The sequence below is a fragment of the Onychostruthus taczanowskii genome, unplaced genomic scaffold (genome assembly GCF_017590055.1).
Source record: "Onychostruthus taczanowskii isolate IOZ18803 unplaced genomic scaffold, ASM1759005v1 scaffold74, whole genome shotgun sequence".
NCBI lineage: Eukaryota > Metazoa > Chordata > Aves > Passeriformes > Passeridae > Onychostruthus > Onychostruthus taczanowskii.
Window position 1 is genome coordinate 383,906 of NW_024505229.1, and position 10,340 is coordinate 394,245.

At 61.4% G+C, this 10,340-nt stretch overlaps 2 non-coding genes across 2 annotated transcripts; one reads left to right on the plus strand and one right to left on the minus strand.

The window, feature by feature from the left end:
- The first annotated feature begins 9,727 nt into the window (after window positions 1-9,727).
- On the plus strand, window positions 9,728-9,800 carry TRNAK-UUU. The gene has a single exon. It is a non-coding gene; the product is annotated as a tRNA-Lys (tRNA).
- Window positions 9,801-9,984: 184 nt separating this feature from the next.
- On the minus strand, window positions 9,985-10,057 carry TRNAK-UUU. Its single transcript has one exon. It is a non-coding gene; the product is annotated as a tRNA-Lys (tRNA).
- Window positions 10,058-10,340: the final 283 nt, after the last annotated feature.

A 10,340-nucleotide genomic window follows, 5' to 3' on the forward strand; every position in this document is an offset into this window, starting at 1 on the left:
GGCTGCCCCAGCACCGGGATTTTATAAAAATTCAATGATTTGAGGGAAAAAATCAGCCCCTGGCAGCAAATCCAGGGATTTTTAAGGCAGAATGGGAAAGGAGAGATGGGAAAGGAAGGGATGAGGGTGCTGAGGGGGCAGCTCCCGTCTCTTAGTTCAGGAGAGGGAACTGGGAATGGCCTGGAAGAGCCAGGAAATTTCTGGATTTCATGGATATTCCCCAGCACCCACGCAGGGCACTGCTCAGCTCTAAAAATCACCAGCAGGGACCTCCAGGTTTTGGGGGTTTTGGATGGGTTTGGCTCGTTAAACCTCCAGGTTTTGGGGGTTTTGGATGGGTTTGGCTCGTTAAACCTCCAGGTTTTTGGGGTTTTGGACAGGTTTGAGTCATGAAACCTCCAGGTTTTGGGGTTTGGATGGGTTTGGCTCATGGAACCTCCTGTTTTTGGGGTTTTGGATGGGTTTGGCTCATGGAACCTCCTGTTTTTGGCGTTTGGACAGGTTTAGCTCATGGGACGTCCTGGTTTTGGGGTTTTGGATGGGTTTGGCTCATGGAACCTCCTGTTTTTGGGGTTTTGGATGGGTTTGGCTCATTAAACCTCCAGGTTTTGGGGGTTTGACAGGTTTAGCTCATGGGACGTCCTGGTTTTGGGGTTTTGGATGGGTTTGGCTCATGGAACCTCCTGTTTTTGGGGTTTTGGATGGGTTTGGCTCATGGAACCTCCTGTTTTTGGCGTTTGGACAGGTTTAGCTCATGGGACGTCCTGGTTTTGGGGTTTTGGATGGGTTTGGCTCATGGAACCTCCTGTTTTTGGGGTTTTGGATGGGTTTGGCTCATTAAACCTCCAGGTTTTGGGGGTTTTGGATGGGTTTGGCTCGTTAAACCTCCTGTTTTTGGCGTTTGGACAGGTTTAGCTCATGGGACGTCCTGGTTTTGGGGTTTTGGATGGGTTTGGCTCATGGAATCCCCAGTTTTTGGGGTTTTGGATGGGTTTGGCTCATTAAACCTCCAGGTTTTGGGATTTTGGACAGGTTTGGCTCATGGAACCCCCATTTTTTGGGGTTTTGGACAGGTTTGGCTCATGGGACGTCCTGGTTTTGGGGTGCTGGATGGGTTTGCCTCCAGAGCCCCCCCCCAGGCTCTCCTCTGCCCCACACAGGGCTCTGTTGATGCCCCAATTTAGGGTCAAAAGGGGCCCCTCCCCCTTCCCAGTAACAACAAATGTTTTACTGGCAGTGGAACCCCCATTTTTTGGGGTTTTGGATGGGTTTGGCTCATGGGACCTCCTATTTTTGGGGTGCTGGATGGGTGTTTTACTGGCACCCCTGGCCATCACCATGCCCATTTTGGGGAAAGCAGCAAAATCCTAAATCCCAGATCGAGGGGAGCCCTGGGACCTCCCCCAGCCCCACAAGTGGCCCCACACCCTCCCCCCCCAGTGAGCAGTGGCCACCTCCCTCCAGCCCAGGGTGTCCCCAGGTTGCTCCTGGGGTTTTTTTTGTCCTCTTGACCCCGAGCTCTGCAGGACCAGATGGTTCCTAATGAGCTCCACAATTCCCACAGGATTTGTCCCTCTCCAGGTGCCTCTCAGCCCCCCAGCACCAGCTCATCCAGGGATTTTGGTGCTTTCCAGCTGGAAAAAAGTGGCTCCAGGGGGGGCTGAGAGGTTGGGAATGTTCCCTTCCCTGGCATTTCGGGCCCTGCTGGCAGCTGTGGCTTTTTCCTGGAAAAGTAGAAATCCCAAAAGCTGGAAGGCGAACAGAGGAAAATCCGCTTTTAACCCAAAAGCAACAAAACCCCGGCTGAATTTTGTGGCTGACGAAGCCACAGCTCCGTGCTGCTCTCCAAGACAAACATCTCCATCCCCTCCAGCCACGTGTGGGGCTGGGATTGCCAGGGAATGGGGCGGGAATGGGGTGGGAATGGGGCGGGAATGGGGTTTGACCCCACAGAGCTGAGTACTGCCCTGCTGAGGGGTCTTGCTGCCACCAGGGGATGTCACTTGGGTTGGGGACACCCTGAGCAGGTGGCTCAGCCTCTTCCCTTCTCAGAAAGAGCAAAAAAATCCCATGGAAAAGCCCCAAAATCGCCCTCTAAGTGCTGGTCCAGGAGCAGGAAGTGATGCTCGCTCAGAGCCTCTTGCTCCAGGGATTTAATGGGGATTTAATGGGAATTTAATGGGAATTTTAATGCTGCCATGGTTAAAGGGGGCTCTAGAGCCACCCTGATCCCGGGAAAGCTGGCAGGGTCCCATGGGATCCCATGGCAGATCCCTGGCTCCCCATGGCCAGGGATGGGATCCCAGGGGCTCCTTGAGCACCCCCATCCCCCCCTTCCCCCTCTCAGGATCCCCCAGGGTCCCACCTGTGGGACAGGGGGGTGACAGAGCCCCCCTTTTAAAGAGACCCTGACTCCTGTCCCCATGGTGTCCCCACGGTGTCCCCACGGTGTCCCCAAGCAGCTCCAGACCCCACCCCCACCCCGGAGCCACCTCCTGTCCCTGTCCCCGTGTCACACCCACGCCCGGACTTTCGGAATCTCCCAACCCCCCCCCACCGGGGCTGGGGTTTTTGGGGGGCAGGGCCACCCCCGGGGGACGCTGGAGGTGGCACTGCGCTGTCCCCGATGCCACCACCCGTGTCCTATGCAAATCTCAGCTCGGCTTCTTCCTGCCGCCCACCTGGGGACAGGAGGGGCAGCGGGGACAGGAGGGGCTGGAGCCCTAAAAACACCCCCAAAACACCCAAATACCTCCCCAAAAATGCAGCAAAAACACTCAAAAAAATGCCCCGAAACCATCTCAAACCCACCTCAGAAAGGCCCCAAAACTGCCCTCAAAGCACTTCAAAAACACCCCAAAAACACCCCCAAAAGGCTGCAAAAACACTCAAAAAATGGCCCAAAAATGCCCCAAACCTACCCTAAAACCACCCTTAAAACGCCCCCAAAATCACCCCCAAAATGCCCTAAAAACACCTCAAACCACCTCAAAAACACTCAAAAAATGCATCAAAAATGCCTCAAACTCACTCCAAAACCACCCCCCTAAAACCCAAAACACTGTAAAATTACCTCCAAATTACCCCCCAAACGCCTTAAAACCACCCAAAATAACCCTAAACCTGCCCCAAAACCATCCCTGGGGGTGATCCCTGCGGAGCACAGCTTGGGAAGCAGCAGCAGGGTTTGGGATTGCTTTGGGATCACTTTGGGATCGCTTTGGGATCCCTCCCTGATCCCACTGTCCATCCATGATCCCGCTGTCTGTCCCTGATCCCGCTGTCCACCCCTGATCCCGCTGTCTGTCCCTGATCCCGCTGTCCACCCCTGATCCCGCTGTCCATCCCTGATCCCACTGTCCATCCCTGATCCCACTGTCCATCCCTGATCCCGCTGTCCATCCCTGATCCCGCTGTCTGTCCCTGATCCCACTGCCCATCCCTGATCCCACTGTCCATCCCTGATCCCACTGTCCACCCCTGATCCCACTGTCCATCCCTGATCCCACTGTCCATCACTGATCCCACTGTCCACCCCTGATCCCGCTGTCCATCCCTGATCCCGCTGCCTGTCCCTGATCCCCCTGTCCGTCCCTGATCCCGCTGTCTGTCCCTGATCCCCCTGTCTGTCCCTGATCCTGCTGCCCATCCCTGATCCCGCTGTCCATCCCTGATCCCGCTGTCCATCCCTGATCCCACTGCCCATCCCTGATCCCGCTGCCCATCCCTGATCCCGCTATCCACCCCTGATCCCACTGCCCACCCCTGATCCCACTGCCCATCCCTGATCCCGCTGTCCACCCCTGATCCCACTGTCCACCCCTGATCCCGCTGTCCATCCCTGATCCCGCTGTCCACCCCTGATCCCGCTGCCTGTCCCTGATCCCGGCGCTGCCGGGCGGCCCCGGGGGATGGATCCCGGCGCTGTATCCATGGAAAACGCTCCCAGCCCTTCCCTGTTGCCATGGGGCGCCTCTCCCGCAGCCAGATGCTCCATCAGGAGAAGGGAGCACATGGATTATCCTGGGATGCAGGAAAATTCAGAATTCCCATCCCAGGGAGCACATGGATCATCCTGAAATGCAGGGAAATTCAGGATTCCCATCCCAGTTTGAAATTGCAAGTCCCAAAAGGGAACCAGCTGTCAAAAATCATGGGAAAAAAAAATAATCCCTGGAGGGTTTTGCTTCTGGAGCCACAAATGGATCCATCAATCCAAAATCCAGCAAATCCAATTGTCTGGAAGGAAAAAAGGAATGCAGGGAGGACTGGGATTGTCATCCCAGGGATGTGGGGAGGACTGGGATCATCCCAGTGTGCATCCCAGTACATCCCAGTGCATCCCAGTGAACCCCAGTCTATCCTGGTGAATCCTGCTGCATCCCAGCCCTGCTCCCACGTGGAGCACCTGCTCCCACTGCAGCAGGCTGGGAATTCCCGGCTGCAGGGTTGGAAGGGCCGATCCTCCAGATCCTCCGGATCCTCTGGATCCCCTCCTCTGGAATTTAGGGCTGTGCTCCGAGGTGGGGCAGGTGCCTGGCTGGGGCGGTTACCCCGGGAAATCCGGGACAGGCGGGTTCCTCACCCCCAGCTCCCTGTTATCCCGTCCCTGCTGCTCTGGGAAGGAAGGACTGATTTTCCTGGGAATACCGGGCTCCAGGAGCATTCCCTCACCCCCCAGCTCCCTGTTACCCCGTCCCTGCCGCTCCGGGAGGCAAGGATCGATTTTCCCGGTCACGCTGGTGCTCATGGAGCCGGGCCCAGATGCCGGGAACAATCCCAGCCGTGCTCGGCCTCGCACGCACGAGCAGGGAGCCCCTGGAGCTCCCAAACCTCTGGAATTCGTGATCCACGAGCATTCCCGCAGGGATCCAGGATCCCACCAGCATCCTCAGCAGAGCCTCCTGCCCCTAAAGCTGTGCGGGTTTAGGGCTGGGATTGAGCTGACCCTGCTCGGCCTCAACCACGGCTGGCCTGTCCCTGTCCCTGTCCCTGTCCCTGTCCCTGTCCCCGTCCCCAGCCACTGATCCAAAGGGTGGCATCTCTGCCCAGCGCAGGGGGGTGGGGACCAGAGGGTCCAAAACCAAAAACCAAGCCCAAAACCACTCCAGGATTCCGTGATCCTCGTCCCCATCCCTTCCCTATTTCTGTCCCCACCCCTGTCCCCATCGCTCTCCCTCCCCCTGCCCCTCCGGGAGGGGACAGGACCCCAACCCCGCCGTCCCCTTCGCCCAACTTCGCCGTTCCTTGGGCACCATCTCGTTGTTCCAACCCCCCCAAATTCCCGAGGGGACATTCCGAGACCCCCGACCCCTCGGCGTGCCCTGGGAAGGGGCAGCCCCGCGCTCCCCCCGCTCCCTTTTGGGGCTCCCTGGAGCAGCACCGGGATGAGCCGCAGCTCTTGGAAAGCTCCGGGAACCCGGCAGGGCAAATTACGGATCCACGACCCTCCATTTAAATAGAAAATATCATTTTTTAGCGGGACGAGCCGAGCAGAGCCCCCCGCTCCCTCCGCGGCCCTACCTGCTCCGAGCGGCTGCGGCGGCGGCGGGGCCGGGGATGCGGGAGGAGCCGGGAGGAGCCGGAGGGATGCGGGAGGAGCCGGGGGGATGCGGGAGGAGCCGGGGGGATGCGGGAGGAGCCGGAGCGATGCGGGAGGAGCCGGAGGGAGGCGGGAGCTCCGCGGCGGAGGCGGCGGACAATGGCGGGCGCAGCGCGGGGCGGTGCGGGGCCATCTCCCGGCCGCGCTCCGCATTGCACAGAGCCCGGCCGCTGTCCCCCGGTGTCCCCCCGAGATGTTCCTCGTTGCACAGAGCCCGGCCGGTGTCCCCCGGTGTTCCCCCGAGATGTTCCTCATTGCACAGAGCCCGGCCGCTGTCCCCCGGTGTCCCCCCGAGATGCTCCGCTTTGCACAGAGCCCGGCCGGTGTCCCCCGGTGTCCCCCCGAGGTGTTCCTGTATGTATATATAGAGTCCCGGCTGGTGTGCCCCTGAACATCCCCAGGGTGTTCCCGATGTCCGTCCTCATTGCTCAGAGCCCGAGCTGGTGTCCCCCGGTGTCCCCCTGAATGTCCCCGAGATGTTCCTCATTACATAGAGCCCCAGCTGGTGTCCCCCGGTGTCCCCCTGAACGTCTCCAGGATGTTCCTCATTGCACAGAGCCCCGGCTGATGTCCCTTGGTGTCCCCCTGAACATCCCCAGGGTGTTCCCGATGTCCCTCCTTATTGCACAGAGCCCCAGCTGGTGTCCCCCGGTGTCCCCCTGAATGTCCCCGAGATGTTCCTCATTGCACAGAGCCCTGGCTGGTGCCCCTTGGTGTCCCCCTGAGCATCTCCGGAGTGTTCCCGGTGTCCCTCCTCATTGCACAGAGCCCCAGCTGGTGTCCCCCGGTGTCCCCCTGAATGTCCCCGGGGTGTTCCTGATTGCACAGAGCCCCGTGTCCCCCGGTGTCCCCCCGAGATGTTCCTCATTGCACAGGGCCCGGCCGCTGTCCCCCGGTGTCCCCCCGAGATGCTCCGCATTGCACAGAGCCCGGCCGCTGTCCCCCGGTGTCCCCCCGAGATGTTCCTCATTGCACAGGGCCCGGCCGCTGTCCCCCGGTGTCCCCCCGAGATGTTCCTCATTGCACAGGGCCCGGCCGCTGTCCCCCGGTGTCCCCCCGAGATGCTCCGCATTGCACAGAGCCCGGCCGCTGTCCCCCGGTGTCCCCCCGAGATGTTCCTCATTGCACAGGGCCCGGCCGCTGTCCCCCGGTGTCCCCCCGAGATGTTCCTCATTGCACAGGGCCCGGCCGCTGTCCCCCGGTGTCCCCCCGAGATGCTCCGCATTGCACAGAGCCCGGCCGCTGTCCCCCGGTGTCCCCCCGAGATGTTCCTCATTGCACAGGGCCCGGCCGCTGTCCCCCGGTGTCCCCCCGAGATGTTCCTCATTGCACAGGGCCCGGCCGCTGTCCCCCGGTGTCCCCCCGAGATGCTCCGCATTGCACAGAGCCCGGCCGCTGTCCCCCGGTGTCCCCCCGAGATGTTCCTCATTGCACAGGGCCCGGCCGCTGTCCCCCGGTGTCCCCCCGAGATGTTCCTCATTGCACAGGGCCCGGCCGCTGTCCCCCGGTGTCCCCCCGAGATGCTCCGCATTGCACAGAGCCCGGCCGCTGTCCCCCGGTGTCCCCCCGAGATGTTCCTCATTGCACAGGGCCCGGCCGCTGTCCCCCGGTGTCCCCCCGAGATGTTCCTCATTGCACAGGGCCCGGCCGCTGTCCCCCGGTGTCCCCCCGAGATGCTCCGCATTGCACAGAGCCCGGCCGCTGTCCCCCGGTGTCCCCCCGAGATGTTCCTCATTGCACAGGGCCCGGCCGCTGTCCCCCGGTGTCCCCCCGAGATGTTCCTCATTGCACAGGGCCCGGCCGCTGTCCCCCGGTGTCCCCCCGAGATGCTCCGCATTGCACAGAGCCCGGCCGCTGTCCCCCGGTGTCCCCCCGAGATGTTCCTCATTGCACAGGGCCCGGCCGCTGTCCCCCGGTGTCCCCCCGAGATGTTCCTCATTGCACAGGGCCCGGCCGCTGTCCCCCGGTGTCCCCCCGAGATGCTCCGCATTGCACAGAGCCCGGCCGCTGTCCCCCGGTGTCCCCCCGAGATGTTCCTCATTGCACAGGGCCCGGCCGCTGTCCCCCGGTGTCCCCCCGAGATGTTCCTCATTGCACAGGGCCCGGCCGCTGTCCCCCGGTGTCCCCCCGAGATGCTCCGCATTGCACAGAGCCCGGCCGCTGTCCCCCGGTGTCCCCCCGAGATGTTCCTCATTGCACAGGGCCCGGCCGCTGTCCCCCGGTGTCCCCCCGAGATGTTCCTCATTGCACAGGGCCCGGCCGCTGTCCCCCGGTGTCCCCCCGAGATGCTCCGCATTGCACAGAGCCCGGCCGCTGTCCCCCGGTGTCCCCCCGAGATGTTCCTCATTGCACAGGGCCCGGCCGCTGTCCCCCGGTGTCCCCCCGAGATGTTCCTCATTGCACAGGGCCCGGCCGCTGTCCCCCGGTGTCCCCCCGAGATGCTCCGCATTGCACAGAGCCCGGCCGCTGTCCCCCGGTGTCCCCCCGAGATGTTCCGCATTGCACAGAGCCCGGCCGCTGTCCCCCGGTGTCCCCCCGAGATGTTCCTCATTGCACAGGGCCCGGCCGCTGTCCCCCGGTGTCCCCCCGAGATGTTCCTCATTGCACAGGGCCCGGCCGCTGTCCCCCGGTGTCCCCCCGTGATGCTCCGCATTGCACAGAGCCCGGCCGCTGTCCCCCGGTGTCCCCCCGAGATGCTCCTCATTGCACAGAGCCCGGCCGCTGTCCCCCGGTGTCCCCCCGAGATGTTCCTCGTTGCACAGAGCCCCCCGGTGTCCCCCCGAGATGCTCCTCATTGCACAGAGCCCGGCCGCTGTCCCCCGGTGTCCCCCCGAGATGCTCCGCATTGCACAGAGCCCGGCCGCTGTCCCCCGGTGTCCCCCCGAGATGTTCCTCTATGTATACACAGAGTCCCGGCCGGTGTGCCCCTGAACATCCCCAGGGTGTTCCCGATGTCCGTCCTCATTGCTCAGAGCCCGAGCTGGTGTCCCCCGGTGTCCCCCTGAATGTCCCCGAGATGTTCCTCATTACATAGTGCCCCAGCTGGTGTCCCCCGGTGTCCCCCTGAACGTCTCCAGGATGTTCCTCATTGCACAGAGCCCCGGCTGATGTCCCTTGGTGTCCCCCTGAACATCCCCAGGGTGTTCCCGATGTCCCTCCTCATTGCACAGTGCCCCAGCTGGTGTCCCCCCGAGATGTTCCTCTATGTATACACAGAGTCCCGGCCGGTGTGCCCCTGAACATCCCCAGGGTGTTCCCGATGTCCGTCCTCATTGCTCAGAGCCCGAGCTGGTGTCCCCCGCTGTCCCCCTGAATGTCCTCGGGATGTTCCTCATTACATAGAGCCCCGGCCGGTGTCCCCCGGTGTCCCCCTGAACATCCCCAGGGTGTTCCCGATGTCCCTCCTCATTGCACAGTGCCCCAGCTGGTGTCCCCCGGTGTCCCCCTGAATGTCCCCGAGATGTTCCTCATTGCACAGAGCCCTGGCTGGTGCCCCTTGGTGTCCCCCTGAGCATCTCCGGAGTGTTCCCGGTGTCCCTCCTCATTGCACAGAGCCCCAGCTGGTGTCCCCCGGTGTCCCCCTGAATGTCCCCGAGATGTTCCTCATTGCACAGAGTCCCGGCTGGTGTCCCTTGGTGTCCCCCTGAACATCCCCAGGGTGTTCCCGATGTCCCTCCTCATTGCACAGTGCCCCAGCTGGTGTCCCCCGGTGTCCCCCTGAATGTCCCCGGGGTGTTCCTGATTGCACAGAGCCCCGGCTGGTGTCCCCCGGTGAACATCCCCGGGGTGTTCCCGGTGTCCCTCCGCATTGCACGGAGCCCGAGCTGATCCCCCGCCGTGTCCCTCGGTGTCCCCCAGTGCCCCCCAGTGTCCCCAGCACGCTCCGGCTGCCCCACGGGACCCCCGGGACGCTGCAGTCAGTCAGGGGGTGCAGGCAGTGGGGCGGGGCAGTGGGGTGCAGATCGGGGTGCAGGCAGAAGGGGTCAGTCAGGGGGTGCAGATAGTGGGGTGCCGGTGGGGGTGCAGGCAGTGGGGGTGCAGGCAGGGTCACAGGCCGGGAAGTCCGGGCAGCCACGCAGTTCCTGTGCACGGGGATATACCTGCAGCACCAACATTGCCAGCAGAGCCCGGATAGCTCAGTCGGTAGAGCATCAGACTTTTAATCTGAGGGTCCAGGGTTCAAGTCCCTGTTCGGGCGGCTGTGTTTTTATACGTATTAAATTTTTTTTAAATTTCCTTTTTTTTATTTCCTGCCAGGATTCCCCGCAGACGCAGCCGGAACCCTCCGGCAGGCAGCTCCGGCCGTGCCGCGGGTGTTGTAAAGTGTTTTTTGGGGAAAAAAAAAAAAAATGCGGCCGTAAAAAAATGAACAAAAACTGTAACGCCCGAACAGGGACTTGAACCCTGGACCCTCAGATTAAAAGTCTGATGCTCTACCGACTGAGCTATCCGGGCTCTGAGCATGCAGTTTGCTCATTGCTCTTATCAGCGCACAGCGGGGCGGCCGCGGATTCAAATTCCTTTTTCCAGGAATTTGGATCCGCTCCCGGCGCGCGGCTCCTTCCCCCGGCCCAAACGCATCACTAGGCAAAACATCCTAATTGTTCCTCAAAACATTCTAATTACTCCTCAAAACATTCTAATTACTCCTCAAAACATTCTAATTACTCCTCAAAACATTCCAATTACTCCTCAAAATATTCCAATTATTCACCAAATATTCTAATTACTCCTCAAA